This window comes from Pelobates fuscus, chromosome 3 (genome assembly GCF_036172605.1).
Source record: "Pelobates fuscus isolate aPelFus1 chromosome 3, aPelFus1.pri, whole genome shotgun sequence".
In the NCBI taxonomy this organism is placed as follows: domain Eukaryota; kingdom Metazoa; phylum Chordata; class Amphibia; order Anura; family Pelobatidae; genus Pelobates; species Pelobates fuscus.
This window is the reverse complement of record NC_086319.1, coordinates 231,525,091-231,547,851: the sequence shown is the minus strand read 5'-3', so window position 1 is coordinate 231,547,851 and position 22,761 is coordinate 231,525,091. Positions and strand designations below refer to the sequence as shown.

General features: G+C 38.2%; 1 protein-coding gene across 1 annotated transcript in view; it reads left to right on the top strand.

The window, feature by feature from the left end:
* The first annotated feature begins 752 nt into the window (after positions 1-752).
* Positions 753-22,761, top strand: part of SEMA3D (semaphorin 3D) — a 159,050-nt gene continuing 137,041 nt past the window's right edge. The window contains exon 1 of the mRNA XM_063448193.1: positions 753-1,137. The gene's annotated coding sequence lies outside the window, so the exon portion shown is untranslated. The remainder of the gene's footprint in view (positions 1,138-22,761) is intronic.

Here is a 22,761-nt window from a genome sequence, read left to right as displayed (position 1 = left end):
ACCCTTAAACAACCAGTGAAATCAACTACACTGTATAAATAAACCATCTAAGAGGCTCTGTCACCATGGGGTCGTGGCTTTTAGCTTAAGAGAAACTCCACCAGGGAATAAAAGATTATCCCAACAGCAACATGTAACCAATCTGTGATACAAGATTACAAGGAACTATATAGTGGCATCACTATTCAAATATGTTCACTATTATTATTATTATTATTATTATTATTATTATTTGGAATTTATATAGCGCCATCTTATTACACAGTGCTTTACAATATTATAAAAGGGGGGAAATTTGACAATAAATGAGACAATTACATGTTACAGGAACAAAAGGTAGATGAGAACCCTGCTCAGAGGAGCTTACAATCTAGAGGAGGGTGGTGTGTTCTATTTATCTCAGAGTATGTTTTGTGTAGTTTACCCATATACTGTATTTCAGGACCAGTAGATGAAAAGTTAAGGTTTTACAGTTCATTCTAACAGCAAGACGCTTTGGCAGAGCACTTGAGTGCTGATGCAGTTAGAACATTCAGCCCAATATTATTACCATTACTCCCTAACAAAAGCTATGTGACCCAGAGCACAATGAGTCAGTGTTCTAAGCTGCGTCCATATATCTCGCCGCCGGTGTGGTTTTAAAGCAATTCTATTAAGCTTCAGGGAGTCCAAGTTATCAGAAGCTCTGCCAGTGGAGCAAGTGGAGTATTAAGGGGCAGTGTGTCTGCCTGAGCATCACTCCTCCCCCCTCACTGCTCGCTCAGTACTCGTCTCAGGCTGCCTTCAGTCACAGGCAGAGAGGGCTGCATGCTCGGTTTGTTGACAAAGTGGATGAATGAGTAAACTCCTATGACACCCACAACAAGCCCAGCTCCACAAGACGCCCAGAGCCGCTCAGTCATAGCTGAGACAAGCAACGAGAAGACCACTTAAAGCACCCTGGGACATTTTTGTTAACTTTGTATTTCCTTGCATCGGAGTGGAATTATTAAGCGTGACAGCTTCCCCAGTAATAGCTCTCCCTGTAATCATCTCTTAGCTGTGCGCTGGGTGACTGACTAGCAGCTGATTTCTTATCTGGAGAGAACTTGTGGAGGATCTCCCTGGGGCTGACTTCATTTTCTGCTGAGATAATAGGTAAAGTGACTTATTTCCCACATGTTTAGAATTTAGAGATATAGTGGCGTACTGATAAGCAGTAGACTGGTGACAGGCAGTTATTTTAAAGTCCATTCCGAAGCTACCATTAATCTGGCTAGTGAGAGCCAAATGGACCAAGTACACCTGTGCAATGAGATTTTAGATCAAAATCCATATACATATATATAGCCACAATGTATATCTGTCTGTAGCTGTGTTACAGTCTCAGAAGCAGATATCTGCTTGGGTACTGCTGTATATGATGCAATGCTGAAGGAAATAGGAAACTGGCCATTATTTATTAAGGACAGATAGAAAGGGCTGTGTTTTTATTGATTTATTTTTTTATTCTTTTTTTTTTTTTTATAAACAAACTCTCAAAGCATTTTTGGGATTGCCCAAACTTAAATTCTGTCTAGCATTCTTATACGTGTTGGAGGAGGAACAAGTACAACTCCCTGCAATTAAAAAGAATTAGAATCATTAGATATATGCTTAGTTTGTTTTGGAAGCAGGTAACATTGTTATGACTATTCAATGCTGCCAAACTGTATTGGGCTTAAATATACGTTGAAAATGTATGTGCTTTAAAAGCATTGACACAATAGACTGCAACCATATATTAATATTAGTTATTAATTTTTTTTTGGTCATGTTTGTACCAAAGTGATTGACAGCTATGTTCCAAGTTACTTCAGCCTCCTAATATGTCCTTGCAAGTCCTATCAAACAACGCAGTCACTGCTTTTAACCCCTTAAGGACCAAACTTCTGGAATAAAAGGGAATCATGACATGTCACACATGTCATGTGTCCTTAAGGGGTTAAAGTACGTATGTTTCAGTGAGGTATTAATAAAATAGTAATTAGGGTGATAGCTCCTAAAACCCGCATACTAGTCCCACCTAGTCCAGTTCTTGGTACATAGCCTGTGGTTAAAGCTCTCTCTCAGAGAGTCCACATGTGCAGGCTCGTGGTGATAAGTATGCCATTTTGAGCCTTATGTAAAAAGTGTGATGGAGCAAAGCGCTACATGTTATTTGTTATCCTTTTATTGTCATGTTGTTCATATTTATTAGGGCCAGTGTTTTTGGTGTACTAATCCCTTTCATGACAGGTGACTAGCTAGACTATTATGAGAAAATGGAATTTGCCTAACCTCATGTCAAGATGAGGTTCATTTCTGTTCATAGCACAAGTGTTGCACTTCAGCTGTTATCATGGGTGTTCAGCTAAGTATATGTAAACTATTATTATAATGATCAATTTATATAGGACTAACAAGCAGAAATGGCAGTGCTATCTAAATACATCATATCAGTTTATTTGCATTAATGTTTCAAACTCTTTTATGGGTTTTAAAGTCACAGTGGTACTACAAGAAAAGTAATGTTGTCAGAATCCAAAATGCTAGGATTCCTAGATAAACACTGATGTAAGTTGTCAGCAGCAAAGAATCTCTGGAAATTCTTTAGAATATGATACTGCTATGGGTGTGTATTAGACTAAGTACAACACAGCAATAGCAGTGAACAGTGGAACTTGCTTGTTTTCTAAGACTTTGGATGGATGCCACCTGCCAGATACTGTCCTAAAAGGATGTTAATATAATAGCTCTATGGGATTCCATGGGGCACATCTATTGCCAGTACGTTACCACTTTATTATAGAAAATGTACTGTTTGTTTTCCAAATTGTGTTGTGTACATCCTGGGGTTTATTCACTAAATATAAAAAAAATAAATAAAAAAAATGATTTGCAATCTTCATGGTAAAACGTCCAAGCTATAACTATAGCTGGGGTGGAGAACGTTTCCATATTATCTATTTTTCAGACAATTTATAGTCACTTTCCAGTTGATAACAATACTTTGTTTTGTGTATAAACACTAGTAATCTCACACATCTCAGTGCACTGTACTGTTACAATTGGACAGCTATTGGGCTGTACCTCCTTGTACATCCTTTGGCCTTGAATATAACCACTTTGTTCTTACTTAGGCTGCTGGTAAAGAAAAGCGAGTTAGTCATAAATACACAAATAATGTGTTTATTACAGTAGGGCGTACACAGATAAATGTTATACTGGAATAAGAATTGTGTTCATGGTCAATAACTAATGTGATGAGAACTTAACAGATTGTTTAGCACATCAAGCACCGTTCTTTGAAGAAGTGTCTGTAATCCCCAGGAAATTAGGTAATGCCATTACATAGTTTCTAGTAAATTAAAAGAAGATCCTTGAAAATATGGCCTTGGTTGAGAGAAAAAAGGAGAGCAAGGGACACTGCCTATAAAATATATACGTGTGTCCAGAAAGATAAAAATAAAAATAAAAAATATATTTATTAGTGAACAGGATACAGAGTGAGTATTTCGTATATCCACTCCTAAACCGTCTGTATAAGTACATACAGGGGCATACGGAAGTGCTATGCAGAAATAAAAAAAAGGTTTAAAAACGAAAATCAACAGCATTTGAGGCACAGTTATTCTTAGGTAAATCTTTGCAATGTCTATATTGTCACGACTGATAGTGCTTTTAACAGCTCGTATACTTATAGAAAAATTGCTTGTCTATAGCTGTGGTCAGCTTAAGTTAATCTTAGCAATGTCTATATTGATACGACTGGTAGTACCTACAGTGGTTCGTACAACTATAGAAAATTGCTGGCTATAACTGTGGTCAGACGGCAGAGAACAGTATTATCAGAGTGATGTTTCTGCCGTTGTGATTAGTCTCAGTGCTGTCCTGGAGTTATAGAGTACTGTCTATAACTGTGGTCACAAAGCAAGAGACCGTACTGTCTAAGTAGTATCTCTATTGTAGTGACTAGCAATGTCTCAATGTAGTCTTTTAGGTCACAAAAGATATATTATCTGTAACAGTAGTTAGGACAGGAGACAGGTGCTGTCTAAATGCTGTTTTAGAGTTATACTGCACCGCAAGCTATGGTCAAAGTATCTCTTATTTCTGAGCTGCTAACTCCTCAGGGTAGTAAATGTTGTAGGTCACCCTAAAATCAGTAAGGAGAAAAAGCGGATAATAAGATATATATATCTCTGTGCCTTCAAGGGCACCTACCAGATAGGAGAGCTAACTACAGAGAATAGAAAGGTACAGGAGGAGAGAGTTATAACTGAATCAGAGGTTAGTCGGATGATAAATGCTAACTGTGCCTTCAAGGGCACCTCCCTTCAAAACAACTCACTAGCTTGCGTCTAGATAGTTAAAGTATAACCGGTATAACAGTGTAAAGTCTTGTCAGACCCTAAAATCAGTAAGGAGAAAAAGCGGATAATAAGATATATATATCTCTGTGCCTTCAAGGGCACCTACCAGATAGGAGAGCTAACTACAGAGAATAGAAAGGTACAGGAGGAGAGAGTTATAACTGAATCAGAGGTTAGTCGGATGATAAATGCTAACTGTGCCTTCAAGGGCACCTCCCTTCAAAACAACTCACTAGCTTGCGTCTAGATAGTTAAAGTATAACCGGTATAACAGTGTAAAGTCTTGTCAGACTGACCCTCCCGATTCACCCACAGCCTATATATGGTTGTCTTTTCGAAATCCGAGTATTTGGAAAAATATTAACTGCTGGTGCAGAGAGGATTATTAGGAGGGAACAGAAAAACCCAGACGCGCGTTTCGCCGGTAAGGCGGCTTCTCAAGGGGAACGAGATCGTTTTCCAGCGGGCTATTAAATAGGGCGCCCAAACCTTTAATTGAAGTCACAAGAACGTCGACGTCATCAATTAGTTCTGACGAAAGACGGTGGTCCGGAGGGGCCATTCCCCTCCGTCTTAATTTAAGTTTTGCAAAGTTTCACAGAAAGTGAAACAAATATGTCGGCATGTATCCAGTGATTGGATACACAGTGTCTGAGAATAGGTGACATGCTCAAAGTGGATAACATGTAAAGGAAAAATATTTTCATGTATATTTTATTGTCAAAGGCAGTTCAGATTATTGTTCTATTCTCCAAAGTGTTGGCAAAATATTCATATTTACTTAGCATAATAAGCGATATTAAAAAGCTTAAACAGGGGATAACTGGATCTGTTCCCTTATGTTGGATGCTAGTGTTGTAATGGACATATAAATACATGTCCAGTGTGTAACATATATATGAATATATCAATAGACGTTCATATAGTATTGACGATTTCTGCAATATCTGGTGATTAGAAAGAGTATTAATACTCAAAGAATATCAAAGATAGGTGATAAACAATTGTTATTAAGGGGATTCCATGGGGCACATCTATTGCCAGTACGTTACCACTTTATTATAGAAAATGTACTGTTTGTTTTCCAAATTGTGTTGTGTACATCCTGGGGTTTATTCACTAAATATAAAAAAAATAAATAAAAAAAATGATTTGCAATCTTCATGGTAAAACGTCCAAGCTATAACTATAGCTGGGGTGGAGAACGTTTCCATATTATCTATTTTTCAGACAATTTATAGTCACTTTCCAGTTGATAACAATACTTTGTTTTGTGTATAAACACTAGTAATCTCACACATCTCAGTGCACTGTACTGTTACAATTGGACAGCTATTGGGCTGTACCTCCTTGTACATCCTTTGGCCTTGAATATAACCACTTTGTTCTTACTTAGGCTGCTGGTAAAGAAAAGCGAGTTAGTCATAAATACACAAATAATGTGTTTATTACAGTAGGGCGTACACAGATAAATGTTATACTGGAATAAGAATTGTGTTCATGGTCAATAACTAATGTGATGAGAACTTAACAGATTGTTTAGCACATCAAGCACCGTTCTTTGAAGAAGTGTCTGTAATCCCCAGGAAATTAGGTAATGCCATTACATAGTTTCTAGTAAATTAAAAGAAGATCCTTGAAAATATGGCCTTGGTTGTGATGCATTGTGCTTTTAAACATTACCGGTAAACTGATGTAACAGAGCTTTTTCCATTCTAACGGATTTAAGTGATGTCCTTAAAAATCTTTAGTTGACTTTGTATACATGTAGAATTCACACAGAATGTAACAAACAGCAATTGTTCATTGCTTTAGAATCGTATAATATATTACAGCAGCACATTTTATAGCTGCAGCATGTGGGTAATTCAATCTTATATATTAAACTTAAACTAATACAGTCAACTTATACTTTACTAAAACTTAAATAGTCATACTGAGTTATGCATCATTGTTTACCAGGACTCTATATATTGATAGAAAAAGAGTTCACCTATTGTACTTTAGATATGTTATCAGCAACATGTTAACTTCATTACTAATACTAGACACCAGTGGTGCCCTGCTAATTTATGGAGCATGCAGTCAGTTTTGTATTGCCCTAGGCACAACTAAACTCGGGCACCCATAATCTAAATCTGACCCATCCCTTCCTGTCAAGACCATACCTCTTCCTGTTTAAGACACAGCCTTCCACTGTAAACCCTACCCCTCCCTTTTTAGGCTTCACCTTTTCCTCTTAGAACCCCTTCCTACCTCATCCTTTTAAGCTCACACACTGTCATGGTCCCACATACATTGGCACACACACTGTTTAACCAGCACACACTTTCACTGACAGACACATGCCGTCACTGATACACTTACATACACTCACTGACAAACATACAGTCATTAACTCACACGTGGTTTAAACAACACACACCTTCACTGACAGATAAACACTGTCACACCCATCCACTGACATGCACACACTCTCAGATACAGATGCACTCACTGACAGACACATGCACTGACAGACACACACCCTCACTGATTTGACACACTCTGACCGACACACGGACACACACACTCACTTAAACATTCACACTCACTGACACACACACTCATTGACAGACACAGTCTCACTGATTGACACATCTGACAAACACACACACTGACACACACACACTCTCTTACTTGTTTGATACAGACACTCATAGATGCATACAGATTCACACACACTGACAGACACATAAACACAGACACATACATTCACTGACAGACACACACTTACTGATATACACACTCTCTTTCACCAACACACACATACTCACTGACACACTCACGGGCACACAAACACTGACAGACACACTAACAGACACACACACACACAGACACACATCCTCACTTACATACACCTACATCCTCACTGACAGACACACTTACATACACACACTTACTGACAGTCACAATGACAGTCACACACACTAGCAGACGCATATTGACACACATTGACGGACACACACACATTCACTGACAGACACAAACTTACTGACATACACACACTGATAGACACACACACTCACTGACAGACACACATTCACTGACACATACACATGCTCTCACACACAAGGAATTATATAATGTAGATGTATGTCAAAGAAGGTAAGGATCATCTCAAGGCAAGGAAATATGAGATTACATTTTTCCATAACTACACATGGAGTCTAGGTTACATTGTTAGTAATGGGCTTGTAGTATGAAACAACATCTTTTGTTTAGTTTAAAAAATGCAAAAACATAAAAAGTAATGTTTCTAACAAAACTTTAAAATAAGACTGTGAGATTTTGATCTTGGACTTGTGGGATTTTTTTCTCTCATTTAGAGTATAACACACCTATTAATATTAACAAAAGTCATATAGCACAAAAAAAAAACTCAAATCCAACTTTTAACAAATCCCCGTGGCTATAGTTGATTCATCATTGGAGATTTAAAGATGGCATTTGTGTTCAAGACAAAATGCAACCTTTGACTCCATTATCTTACATTACACGTGTCACCTATGTCAATGCTGTGACAATCACCCATTGTTTCAGGTCTTTGTAACATATTTTAAGAAGGAAGTTTATTAACTTCCTTAATTCTGGAAAATTAAAAATAATATTGCAGATTGTAGGTAATACATTGATGTGTTGAACATGCAATTGCAATTTACTTGTCAATTCTCCATTATACCTAAAGTTAGTAAATGAGCCCCCATTTCTAGATAAACTGTAGTTAACTTTCCATTACTTATAGGCAGAAGTTATTTGTTGACACATGGTATCCATAAACATTCATAGTATGAACAAACATTTGAGTTTAAATTAGTTACAGTTGTATTAGTATTGTGAAAGAGCTGCTGATAGTTGACCTTTTTTATGATGTGTGCATGGCTTTAACTCCTATTTCATACAACCAAATAAAATGCAGCTTTCCAATCAAAATGCGTTAAATGTGCTCTGCGAGCATGCATCTCAGAGGCTATCGTGCAAAAATCCTCCTGTTTTGTATGATCCCAGATACACATTTAAAAAACAATAAAAAAAAATGTGTACCTTCACCCCACATAATTGTCTTTCATTTCCAAGAGAAGGTGGTGGCACAACTATAACTATGTACATCTGTATGTTAAACCCATGCACTAGATTATCGCACTAAAAGCGGTGAAAATTAAAGCATTGATTTATGGGAAACCTACAGAAGCATGTGCAATATAGCCATAGGCGTGCGCAGCCTATTGCATTAGGGTGTGCACCCTAAAGCACAAGCACACGCCGCATATATATATGTATATATATATATATATATATATATGTATATATATATATATACACATACACATACACATACATACACACATACACACATACACTGCTGTGTGTGTGTGTGATGTTAGTGTGATGTGTGTGTGACGGTGCTGGTAGTGTGCTATGTGGGTGAGGGTGTTTGTGTGTGCGCGCTTGTGAGGGTGCTGTTAATGTACTGTGTGTGAGGGTGTTGTTTGTGTGTGTGTGTGCGCTTGTGAGGGTGCTGTTAATGTACTGTGTGTGAGGGTACTGGTAGTGTGCTGTGTGTGTGTTTGTTAGGGTCCTGTTTGTGTTTGTGAGGGTACTGTTAGTGTGCTGTGTGTGTGTGAGGGTGCTGTTAGTGTGCTGTGTGTGGGTGCTGTATGTGTGTTGGTGCTGTGTATGTCTGTGGGTGCTGTATGTGTGTTGGTTCTGTGTATGTCTGTGGGTGCTGTATGTGTGTGGGTGCTGTATGTGTGTGGGTGCTGTGTATGTCTGTGGGTGCTGTATGTCTGTGGGTGCTGTATGTCTGTGGGTGCTGTATGTGTGTGGGTGCTGTATGTGTGTGGGTGCTGTGTATGTCTGTGGGTGCTGTGTATGTGTGTGGGTGCTGTATGTCTGTGGGTGCTGTGTATGTCTGTGGGTGCTGTGTATGTCTGTGGGTGCTGTATGTGTGTGGGTGCTGTGTATGTCTGTGGGTGCTGTGTATGTCTGTGGGTGCTGTGTATGTCTGTGGGTGCTGTATGTCTGTGGGTGCTGTATGTCTGTGGGTGCTGTATGTCTGTGGGTGCTGTGTATGTCTGTGGGTGCTGTGTATGTCTGTGGGTGCTGTGTATGTCTGTGGGTGCTGTGTATGTCTGTGGGTGCTGTATGTCTGTGGGTGCTGTATGTCTGTGGGTGCTGTATGTCTGTGGGTGCTGTATGTCTGTGGGTGCTGTATGTCTGTGGGTGCTGTGTATGTCTGTGGGTGCTGTGTATGTCTGTGGGTGCTGTGTATGTCTGTGGGTGTTGTATGTGTGTGGGTGCTGTGTATGTCTGTGGGTGCTGTATGTGTGTGTGTGCTGTATGTGTGTGGGTGATTGTGGGGGTACATTACTTGCTATCCCCCCTCCCTTCTTACCTTTTGTAGGGAGGGGGGATCCTTGTTGCTGCTGATTCCATCCCTGGTGGTCCAGTGGAGAGTGAACTCTAGCCCCTCTGGGGCTAGAGTTCACTCTCGCGAGATTTGAGCGTTGCCGCGGCAACGCTCATATCTCGCGAGAGGAACCCGGCAGAGCTGCCGGCAATAGCTCCGCCGGGTCCTCTCCTGCCTCCCTCCCTGCATGTGGGTCAGTGAGGAGGGAGGTTGAGAGCAGAGCCGGCGCTCGGATAGCGCCGGCTCTGCATGAGCCGACAGGGGAGATCCTGAGATCTCCCCTGCCGGTCTCAATATACATAGGCGTGCCGCGGGATTAGGGTGTGCCCAGGCACACCCGGCACACCCCGTGCGCACGCCTATGAATATAGCAACGTTTAGGACCTCTTTCATTAAAAGAATGTTAATTTCTTGTTTATATAACCCACAGATAGCAGTATTTCTTCATTATTTGTTTCCAGTGATAGAGACTCCGTGAGCAGGTCTGCTGGTCTCTTGCTCATGTAAAGTCCTGTTACACTAGTTGTTCCATTTCATGAGAAATAATGTGCAGATGGATCTAGGAAATGCATAGCTCACCCGCACAAAATATAGAGTGCCAAGAATTGTCCATCCCTTTTGAGATCCCCAGAAAGCCACAAGTCTGGAATTAAGGCTCAGAAGGAATCCTTATGGACCACACCTTATAAAAACCTATGAGGAATAAGATGCCCGAAGTTTAGATCAGTTAGCACCATGCTTTCCGGGGAAACCAGGCAGTGCTGGCAGATAGTGCTCAGGAAGACCAGAGCACTATAGTATTTAGTATTTAGCTTTTTCTATATTACATAGGTTTTATTTTGTGCTGGTACTTGGTGGAGTCATCAATTTTATATTGGTGTATTTTTCTATATAGAGCTGGTATTCATAGTTGTGTAGTTTTATCTTTAAGTGCTATAGACATTGTACCCCTGATACATGTGTTTGATTATGTTTTACTAATATACATTGCACTCTTACATGTTATATTGTCTTTTGTTGCAAGTGTTTGCTATTTGACCAGGTGATTTGTTTATAATGAGATTGTGTTTGTTTTTATTTTGCAATCACAATCTGCCTCATTGTGTATGCAAATAAGCAGCCAATGATAAAAGACTTGATTATATATATTCAGGCTAGGTGCAAAGCAAGCTTATCTTGACTGGAGAAGCACAAAACTAGACACTCAATTTTACGTTTTTTGAGTTGTTTATTCATTTTATTTTTTTTCTCAATTCTTTATTTATTGTCAAACAGACATTTTATCAGTACGTTGACATATCAATTATGGGCTTCGCAGAAGCCTGAGGTGCAAGCTTATATATTTTCGGTTGTCTGTTTTTTTTGTTTTTTTAACTTTAAAGGTATAACATAACGTACATAAGTGATTGGATTATGTCACAATTGTAACAGTATGTGTACAGTGATGGGTAAAAGTGAGGTTTTTGGAAGGTGTGACTCATTTGACATGTTTATTCATTTTAAATGCTATTCTAGAATAATAAATTGGATTATTTTTATGAACCCACTTTTCTATACCTCTTCTTTGTGGTTGCCCATGTTCTGGAGTGCTTATTCAGTATGCTGAGTCCACAGCAGAACATCTTACATCCCTAGGGAATACTCAATAAAGTAAGTATCCTCGTTAGGAAGTGGTCATCACAACACAGAATAAAACCTCAGGTTATCCCCTCTGGTTTACAGAAATGGTTTAGAACATAAATATTTCCTATATTGAATCAAACAATGTACAATTATGTTATATATTAAGATTATATTTCTTTAATATCTAGATTCGAGTTGTACTAATTTTCTTTTGTTTTGTTTTTTAAGCCTCCTACAAATATTTGGAATTGCTAAATATTACTGTCTGCTCCTCCACACATTTTAAACTAGATCTAATCTCATGACCCATTGGTCAAAGATTAATAAACTGGAACAGGTACAGCTTTGACTCAAAGACAATATTGTAAAAATGTGCGCGGGAGATTTCTTTTTTAAAGTTATGGAACCATTACTGAACATTTTGCCAATAGTAACAGGTTAATAATACACCTATACAATATGTATAACATGATGTGAAATTTAACTTTTTTTAATAATGACAAAATCTTATAAATGCAAAATTTAATAAAAAAATATATATAGGAGCAGGTATAGTAAGTGTGACCGTCAGTTGTTTATTACATTACATTTTGGACTAAAATCAGAAGCTAATGAGTTATGGGAAGTAAAATATTGAATATAATATTTTTTTTTTTTTTTTTTTTTTTTTAAAGAACAGTTTGTCGTAGTGGTTATGCTGCCTAGAGTGCGCTGACACCACTTACTAGTCTAGTATCACATTTTTATATATAAATCTGGGCTCTACCTGGCACTAAGGGAGCACCCCACCTCATCTTGTCAGTGTCAATTTTGTACAATGCAGATGACAGAATTTGACAGTGCTTGGGAGAATTAGCCCAGGACTTTCAGCAATTTCATGCTGTAATGGTAGGGCTAAATTGCAAAACGTGGAATAGTTATTTTGATTTGCTTATGTGGCCCAGATGTTTTTTTTTTTTTAGGTACAAGAATACTCTTGTTTTATAACTCAACAGTAATACAAGAAAGGCCTAAGCTTATTTTTTTCAACTCAACTTTAGATAGTCTTAGACATGGATTATTGGGCATATGCATTCATGTATTTTATTCTCTGATTTAGTTTTTCACCAATAATAAGCCTGAGTAGTGAATGGTCTATATAAGAATAGTTCTAGGATGCCAAGTAGCAGGTCAAATTGTAGGCTCTTGTCATCCAGCCCGTAAGTGTTGCCACCAGCTGGTGTGCACAAAGCACAACAATGCACAAATATACAATCTTTCCGTGTTGTGTGCATAAATGGTAATAAAGTGTAATAAATGGTTGCATATATGTCATTGCCAAAGGGACCTGTTATGTAGTTGACTGACTGTTAATGTCAAACATTCATTCAATCTTTTTAAGAAATTATGTAATCTTACATTCATGCATTTTGTAAAATATCGGAATGGCGAAGCACATTAACAGCAGACCTGCCTATACTTATATAGTGATTACACTAATTTGCTTGTCATATATATCTAAAACACATAATAAAACAATGTTTTATCTGGCAATTATTTTCATGTCGGACTCATGAGTCAGCTGCCCTGAGCCTCTGTGGACCTCATTGACTCTGGCCAGCTTCACACCCTGTCCTTCAGTAAGGGCAGTTGTAGTTTGATCCATCTAACAACATAGCTTTATTCTCTTGTAGTCATTTTTGTACAAATGATAAATTACTGAATTACAGTGAAAGTCATTGACAAACAACCAGTCCTGAAACTAAATGTGAAAACAAAACCATGGTCACAATCCATGGCAACTCCATGGAGAAATTATTTAGTAAACTGTAGCAAAAAGAAAATGGGCTCCAGGGGGGCAGGGTCAGGCTGCAATGCTGATTGGACGCATGGAGGATCAGCTTCCATTATCAATAAGCTTTTTGACCAATTTAAGGGTTATGCCCGGCTTCTGGAGCTGAGTAGCGATAACCCACACTAACAAGGGGTGCCAGCTCAACTTCTGATTCCAAAATCCGCACCCTGATTCATCGTGGCAAATCCTCCAGCAACCAATCCTGCTCGGCCGGTGAGTGGAGTGGACGGCTGCCACTCTGCTGTCCTTGCCCGTTGGCAATTTGAGGGACTTTCTGCTTTTTGCAACTCCGGCCCTGTTCCCCCCCTCTGGGCTGGAACAGGGCCTTGATAATGCCAGTAACTGTTCACACTAACCTTGCAAGATGGCGACAAAGCCTGCTCTAAACATCGAGTACTCCATAAAGAAAGTGGCCTCCATCGGAGATCTTGGCGCCCTCTGTGGACAACCATGGAAACCAGCACTTAGAATACCTGCGGCTCTAATGGTCTGACCTGGGCGCTAACAGTCGACACCACAGCCCCACAACAGAGAGTACTTGGTGCCCTACAGCTGTACCACTATAAAATATGAGTAGAACCACTAGAGGCCTTGGATGACTCATCTTTACCTAATACAAGCAGATGACCAGAATACACTCTACAGCAACTAGTTATACAACCTGGGTGGCAGTCTGGCAGCATGCCGGCGAAATCATGTCTGTATAAATGGACTGTGTCCTGCTGGTGGAGGGGATTGAGTGGTCTCTATGGGGAGACTGGGATTGCCTCTTCATGTTTGACACGCTTTCATTATGTTATTTTCTTTTTTCGTCATCCTCCACTGACTGGCTAAGCATTTGGTTGGGCTCAGGGATCTTTAGTAGCAAAGGCATGTGTTCCTCAGTTTTGTGATATCCTTTGGTTTCTTTTCTCACATGCCACACTGTCTCACATATTTCTTTTTCGTTACTTTAAATCACATTGTTCAGTATCTACGACATAAGCGACTTATTTTATTATATAAAAATGTGCTATGACCTTGCATGCCAGACCATTGTTTCTTTTGTGTTGTTCGCGTGGGTAGCTCTAGTTATTGTGGCCTTGCCAGCCTGTCTGTAATACCTATGCACAGTTAAAATAAAGAATTTAAAAAAAGGAAAATATCTCCGCAATAGACCTGTGTAGCCATTCGTATGCTATGGTTTGCATGTGAATCTGTGATTCGCAAGAGAGGAAATACACACATTTGAATGACCAAATTTCATATTTTAGAGAGTACAGAATGCATTTCCTTTTCTTTCCTCCTATCTAGCAAAAAAAAAAAAAACCTTCTCACTCATTGCAGAAATCTTTAATTATGCTTAAAATAGATTTAAAAAAATGTTAAACTAGATTGACAAAATGTCTCCTACCAGACTAAGGACTGTGAAACACACTTAGTACATACCAGTAATTGTTATTTATAAATCCACTTAATGTTAGTGCAAACTGGATTATATTAGTATTTTGGAAGGTAAACGCGTGTGTCAATCAGGGGTTTATTTACTAAACACTAAATTGAAGTAAAAATGCTATTTTAAAATGTAAACCAAAAATAGCCAATTTGGAAGAAAATCTATACACTTTGGTATACCCGCAGCTTGACTATTTTAGTCTTAATTCAGCTTTCAGTTCACGGCAATTCGTTATTTGGTAAATTAATCCTCTAAATTGTATAATAGACCGTGTTAAATTGTAACGAAATAAAAATTGAATTGCAAAATCGTGTCTAAAATAACTGATTTGCAAAACATTACTCAGCTCACCCATAGTTACAACATTTTACAGGTCAGATTTCAGTTCAGTACAGTTTTGTTGGAGATGAATAAATCCCTGTTTATTCTGTCTGTATTTGGGATGTCCCCATTTCCCTACTTTGTTGTGAAATTAGAAGTCATATGGTTCACTTATATTAATTTCTCCCAATGGTAATTCACCTAAAAATGGCTTCTAATAATATAAAATACATGGCCTCTATTATTATTATTTATTATTATTTTTGTATTGTTTTTAAGTAAAGGCAAAACAGCAATGACTTTTTTAATTCATGCTTATTTAATTTGTTACACAAAACTAAGGAATAAACAGAACTCTAGTGTTCTAATCTAATAAAAAAAAAAGTGATGTTTACCCTTCAGGACACAATGAAGCAGTTTATATAAACTATACATTTTTTACAATAAGGCATATGTAATTGTTATCGTGTTCTATTAAATTATTAAATCATCTTCAAAATCCCCTTCAAGGAACATGTTGTGATCGTGAAAGATTTATGACATTTAAAATTCAGTTCACAATGGAATTAAATGGAAAACAAGAGACATTAGCCAGAAGGGATTCATTCCTGGGCGAGATGGAACAAAAGTACTGGAGACAGCAAGATGTCCGTGAAAGGCAGATAAGACTTTAAATTAGTGGTTATTAAAGCTGAATGACTTGGTGGTTTGTGATTGGAATGGAACACATATAGTTGAAAAATACTTGGAAAAACCTATTAAAGCAGAGACAGTAAACTTCATTATTACAGAATGTGTACTCGTACAGTGCTTGGTGGGAGACAATTTACCCATTATATTGGGACTCTGTCATGTTTTGTTTCCTGTTCTTACTTAAATCATTTACAATCCTTACAAGATAATACATCCAAAGTGGTTGCCTTTGCAGACATACATAGATGCTAAAATGTTATGTTATCACTTTTGTACATGATTGTACACCCTTCATCACCGTCATCATAGTCATAAAAATATTAGCAAGTAACCATAGACATTCCAGTCAAATAATGCATTGCCTTATAGTAATTACAGTTGTATATTTGGCAGTGTGTTGGTTATAAATCTTATATGACCTAATTCTTATTTTATTCATGTTTTCAGATGATCTAAAGGGGAGAGGTGGGACATTATGACCTACTATTATATAGACTTGGGATTAATAATTTCACACATGCTCCAGTATGCCCCTAGGGGGCAGCTGCTACTTTAGGTACACTCTGGTAGCATAACTCACAGTAATCTCAGACATACCAGAACATATATGCCCTGAGATCAAAGGAGCACTTACATTATCCTTAATACTTATACTTATGTGAAACCTTACACCAGGGGTCGGCAACCTGCAACATTACCAGACGCGACCATTGCATAATACCAGCCTGCTCATGAGAATAATAAGCATCTGGCTGCCAGCAGCAATATAAGAGGACCTGCATGGAGAGAGCTCTGCACACAGCAGCCTGTACGAGGGAGCTATGTGTAGAACTAACTTACACTATGCTTTTAGTGTGGTCTACTCTCCTCATGTCTTAATCACGCTGCTCTATGCCAGCCATTCTGTTTAACCAGTAAGATTAAGTTTAATTTAGGAATTTGATGAACTGCTGTTATTATTAAAGAGGACAGTATCAGGGTTGGGAGAGTAAGGTCTGTACCTCCAGCTCCTTGACTTACAGGTCCAGGACCCTGCTACACCACCAACATGATGTGACCCACCATTGGAACACTAGGGGTCCAGGAAAATCCATCAGGAAAGGTGTGGTAAGGGGAGAATAGCACCATACACATTACATACAGCTGCAAATACCACAGACACACTACATACAGCCAACACACACATTACATACAGCCAGCACACAACAGACATACACTACATAGAGCCAGTACACACACCACACACAGTAAATACGGCCAACATATTCCACATACATTAAATACAGCTAGCACACACCACACACAAACATACAATACACCCAGCCAACACACACCACACACTCATTTTTGTGAATTAAATCCAAATGGCAAAATAGTCAGATATTACGATAACTAAATTTGCCTCACTTGGATTTAATTTGGGAAAGTTTTGTGAATACTGCCACCAATGTCAAGGGTCTCCAAACTTTCTATTTTTGAATTATTTTGTGTTAGGACAAGTAGTGGTGGACACAGAGATTGAACTCACGCTTTAATCCCTTGTTAATGTGGATTTTGTAAACATTTCCTTACCCCAGGAATGTAGAGCACAGATAGAGAACACTGAGTGTACAATGCTAACGGATGGGGAAATGGAAGTAAGCATTGAGAGAAGGGTGGCACAAGAGGGATATTAGAAGTGAGAATTGCGAGAAGGGTGGCACTTGGAGAGAGCACTGAGAGGACACTGCTAGAGAAGAATGTGTAATGGAAGTGAGAATTAAGAGAAATGTTGAACTGGGGAGACAGTGCTAAAAAAGAGGAACACTGGACATGAAAAGCCAGAGAGGAGAGGCACATGGGGATAATGCTTAAGAAGAGGGGCAATGGCAGTGAGAATTAAGGGAAGGGTGGCACTGTTAGTACACTGCTAAACAAGAGGGATATTAGAAGTGAGAATTAAGAGAAGGGTGGCACTGGAAGAGAACACTGGGGGGAATACACTGTCAAAGAAGAGGGATATTAGAAGTGAGAATTAAGAGAAGGGTGGCACTGGGAGAGAACACGGGGGTAGTACACTGTCAAAGAAGAGGGGTATTAGAAGTGAGAATTAAGAGAAGGGTGGCACTAGGAGAGAACAAGGGGGGAGTACACTGTCAAAGAAGAGGGGTATTAGAAGTGAGAATTGAGAAAAGAGTGGCACTGGAGAGACACTGCTAAAGAAGAGAATTGATGGAAGTGAGAATTGAGAAAAGGGTAGGTAGATAGATGATTGCAGCCCAGCATTCATTACACAACATGGCACTCTCATGTGGAAAATGTTGTTAACGTCTGCCCTGCAATAAAACCAAGCTTACCATCAACACACAGATTTTCTCCCAGCATATGAGTAAGAGAAGCTAAGTCATGCTCCATACTTGCAGCTGCCTAGCATTAATCTATTGCCTTTCCTAACTCACTTATGGAAGACAGAGGCTGCAGAGACAGACACAGTGGTCTTTATTCTCTTAGTAGGGTAAAGGTTTACTTTGCTTTACTGAATAGAAATCTTCATGTATACTGCACTGGAGGATATTCAATAAGCGTAGGCTAATAAAGCCTAACCCATGAACTTAGATTAACACGAATACTTACTTACTAACCTTCACACTAACACCAAGCCCAGAATCAACTCACAGATCCTCTCAAATGAGTAACAGAAGAAAAGTAATGCTCCATACTTGCAGTTGCCAGCATTAGTTTAGTATCTTCCCCATAACTAATTTGTTAAAAGGGAGGTTGTGCAGACAGACAAAGTGTGCTGGATTCTCTTAATTTGGGTAACAATTTTCCTATTGACGTTAAAGGAGGATTTGATATTCAGTAAGCAGAGTAAACCCTAAGAGATTGAAGCCCACTGCTTAGAACTTCCTAGAGCCTCTTTTCTACAGTATCTGTGGCAGGAGACGGGCAGACATTGATGGTGTAATGTTTTGTACAGAATTAAGACAAAATAGTAAAATATTTTCAGTTCTTGCTATTACATCATGAGAACATTATGTTTAACCCCTTAAGGACCAAACTTCTGGAATAAAATAGAATCATGACATGTCACACATGTCATGTGTCCTTAAGGGGTTAATGGCAAATCACCAAATACATTTAGTTCTGTTGTAATATAGATAAGTATTGTAGAAGACAGAATATATAGGGTCCCTATAAATTACGATGGTGAAATTATTCTCTAGTTTCAGTTTAGTATGATTTTAAATTGTAACAGGAAACTATGAGCTCTCTTAATGTGCATTTTAATAAATGATCACCAATAATCATGGCATAGTTTAAACATTCTTTGCTCGTGCTACAGATTCTAGTATTCAAGAATTGCAACTGAATTCTTATCTTTAAACATAATTACAAAGAATATACGGTTATAAATCCATTCTGATAAATTTAAGATGGAATCCATGAAAATTAAATATGTAAGCCCTAATGGGCCACAACTGTTAAAATATAGCTTTCTTTTTTTACTGCACTGCAATAATCTTCATTGCCAAAATCAACAAAACTCACATTCTGTTGACCTGACATTTGTAGAAAAATTCACAAATTAGTATTTTCTCAGTAACACAGCTTTCCAGATGGAATTTTCTTTAATCTAGGTGGAGCTACCTTAGTATGACAGATTTGTATGCCAGCACTTTGACTTACTCTGTGATATATTTTCCAGTGGTCGTTTCTGTTTTTCCCTTCCCGTTTCAGTCTATATGAGATATTAATTCAAGGCTGCTATTGACCATGCTAGTTGGCATATCTCATTGGAAAAAAAGAAAATTGAAGGTTACACTTTTTCCAGTAAAATGCAGACCTGTATATTGTTATAAACATCTAAACGAGGAAAGGAACATATTTGTTTTATTTATTTTGTTACAGTTTGCCAGCATTCAGGATATTTGCATATAATGACAAGAGATGTACACATCAAAATGTATTATATTACCATCTGTGGACCATATTAAATTGGAGGCATATGCATTAATGGTAGTGTTCCCCATGATCTATACATTATGTGAGTGTGTGCATGTGTGTGGTCCCCATCACCTGTGTGTGTTTGTATGTGTGTTTACATCCCATTTCATTTATTTTCTACCCACTCTGTATCTCATAACTATAAAGACAGTGTCACAAACAGATAAAGTGTAATGAAATACTCATCTCATTGTATGATGAATTGATGTGCAAGCCTATACAGCAAATTGAACTCAACACAAATAGATTTAACCTCTGATAAAACTCATGAAAATAGGCAAATGTGAAATATCCTATACGATGAGGATTCTGAACAGTGGTCCTTAACTCAGGGATTGGGGAATTATCATGCTACTTCAATAGTTGCCATTGGAAAGCTTTTGATATTTTATCATAGTGTGTAAGAAAGAACACATTTTATGGATTTTGTACAGTCTATTTGTAACAATGTTTTGTTTTATTGAGAGTTACTATACTTATAAACTGATATTTCAAATAATAGCAAGATTTATCTCTCTGGGACTTTCGTCTTGCCCACTTACCTCTTATCAAATCCATCTTTCTAGGAGTATACAATATTAAGAGGCATTTTCCTTATGGAGTATCTGGTCACCCAACCATAAAATTTAATTATTAGATTTTTTTCTTTAGTTGTTCTCTATTTATGAATAAATATGCTAAAAAGTAAAAAAAAATGTATGCCTACAAACCTCTAAATGTACACAGTTATATTGAGTTCAGTGGATCCTGTCAAATATAAATTTTTGTAATATATTAATTGCCTTTGCCTTCTTTTTATATATTGATCATTATATTAAAAAATGGCCGCTGTTCCTATGCATATATACAATAATATTCCTGGGTTTAGCATTGAAGTCATATGAACAGCCAGAGACGTAACTAAAAAAACACGGAAATCACAGCCATGAATGAAAATTATCCTGCCCCCGCCCCCATACGTCTACCCCCCGTCCATCCTCCCCCATATGTCTACCGTCCCCCTCCGATAAGTTCCCCCCTCCCCCACACATGCAAACAGATACACATGCAGAGACACACAAAGACACACACACACACATACAAACACACATACATACAGACACATACATACAAACACACACACAGACAGACACATATACACACAGAGACACATAAATACAGACACAGACAAACATACACACACGTACATACAGACTCACAGACAGACATACACACAGACACACAGACATACACACACAGACACACAGACAGACATACACATACAGACACACAGACAGACATACAAACATACATACAGACACACAGACAGACATACAGACACACATACCTTTCCCTGGGGTCCAGAGTTTAGTTTTTAACATAGGTTACAATTGTCTCTTGTAGTCCAATCAGTCCCTATGATTGATATTAGAGTTCCTGTAAAGCATTTCCTGTGTGACAAGGTGTTAGTGGGAAGCTCAGCTATCATCAAAGGGCACTGATTGGACTACACGCGATACTTACCCAGGCTCCCTGCCCCCGCCCCCATACGTCTACCCCCCCATCCATCCTCCCCCATATGTCTACCGTCCCCCTCCGATAAGTTCCCCCCTCCCCCACACGTGCAAACAGATACACATGCAGACACAGACATAGACACACACACATATACAGAGACACACAAAGACACACACACACATACAAACACACATACATGCAGACACATATACACACAGAGACACATACATACAGACATAGACAAACATACACACACGTACATACAGAAACACAGACAGACATACACACATACATACAGACAAATATACATACAGGCACACAGACATACACACACAGACACACAGACAGACATACACATACAGACACACAGACAGACACACAGACAGACATACATACATACATACAGACACACAGACAGACATACAGACACACACACAGACCACATGCAGACACACCCACACATACAGACACACAGACAGACAGACACACACACACAGACATACATACACACAGACACACACATAGATACAGACACACAGAAAGACATACACACACATACAGAGATTCATACAGACACACATACCTTTCCCTGGGGTCCAGAGTTTAGTTTTTAACGTAGGTTACAATTGTCTCTTGTAGTCCAATCAGTCGCCTATGATTGATATTATAGTTCCTGTAAAGCATTTCCTGTGTGAGAAGGTGTTAGTGGGAAGCTCAGCTATAATCAAAGGGCACTGATTGGACTACATGCGATACTTACCCAGGCTCCTTGTATTTATCTCTCCCAATCAACTCACTTAAGCTCAAAAAAGACACATTACATGTGTTGAAAATAGCTGCCCCCTATAGGACACGTGCCTCTAGGCATGTGCCTAATCTGCTTATTTGGGAACTTAACCCTGATATTTAGTACTGTTTTGTTATAATTTTGGCTTGGATTTTGTAAAACATATGCTTTGCTTGTTTCATATGCTTGTTTTTCACTAGAGACATATCTTAAAGTTGCTTAAGATTTTTCTCTGGTTTGTGTAGACTAAATCATGAGATTTCAAGTAATATTTCTGTTTTACAACTAAGTGAATAAGCTATAATCCTATACCAAAAGGAAATTAAGAGAATTAGATAAAAGAACTTCTGAAACTCCATACAGATTCTATAATTTTGTTTGGCAAGTAATTCATACATGTGGGCAGAAATTAAAAGTTTAATCATGTAATGGATAAGGAATCCCTCTATTTAGTCTTCCATAATCTTACAATTATGTGTAAGTGTTATAACAATTATAGTGACTTTTCAAATAATAAAAAGGATTTTTGTAATAACACCATGCAAATCAAAATAAATGTCAATCATACATCCGTGTAAAGTTTCACAATGTACACATTTTGCGTGTTGCTAAGGTTATCCTTATTTTCTCTGAAATTTGCAATAGTTTCATAATTTTTACTGTAAAAACTAGATTATTTTCTTTTTCTGCAGACTGTCAAAGGCGCTAGTTCTTCAAGTTGGTGCCTCTTATCCTTACTATAGTAAAGCTATGGATCAGTAT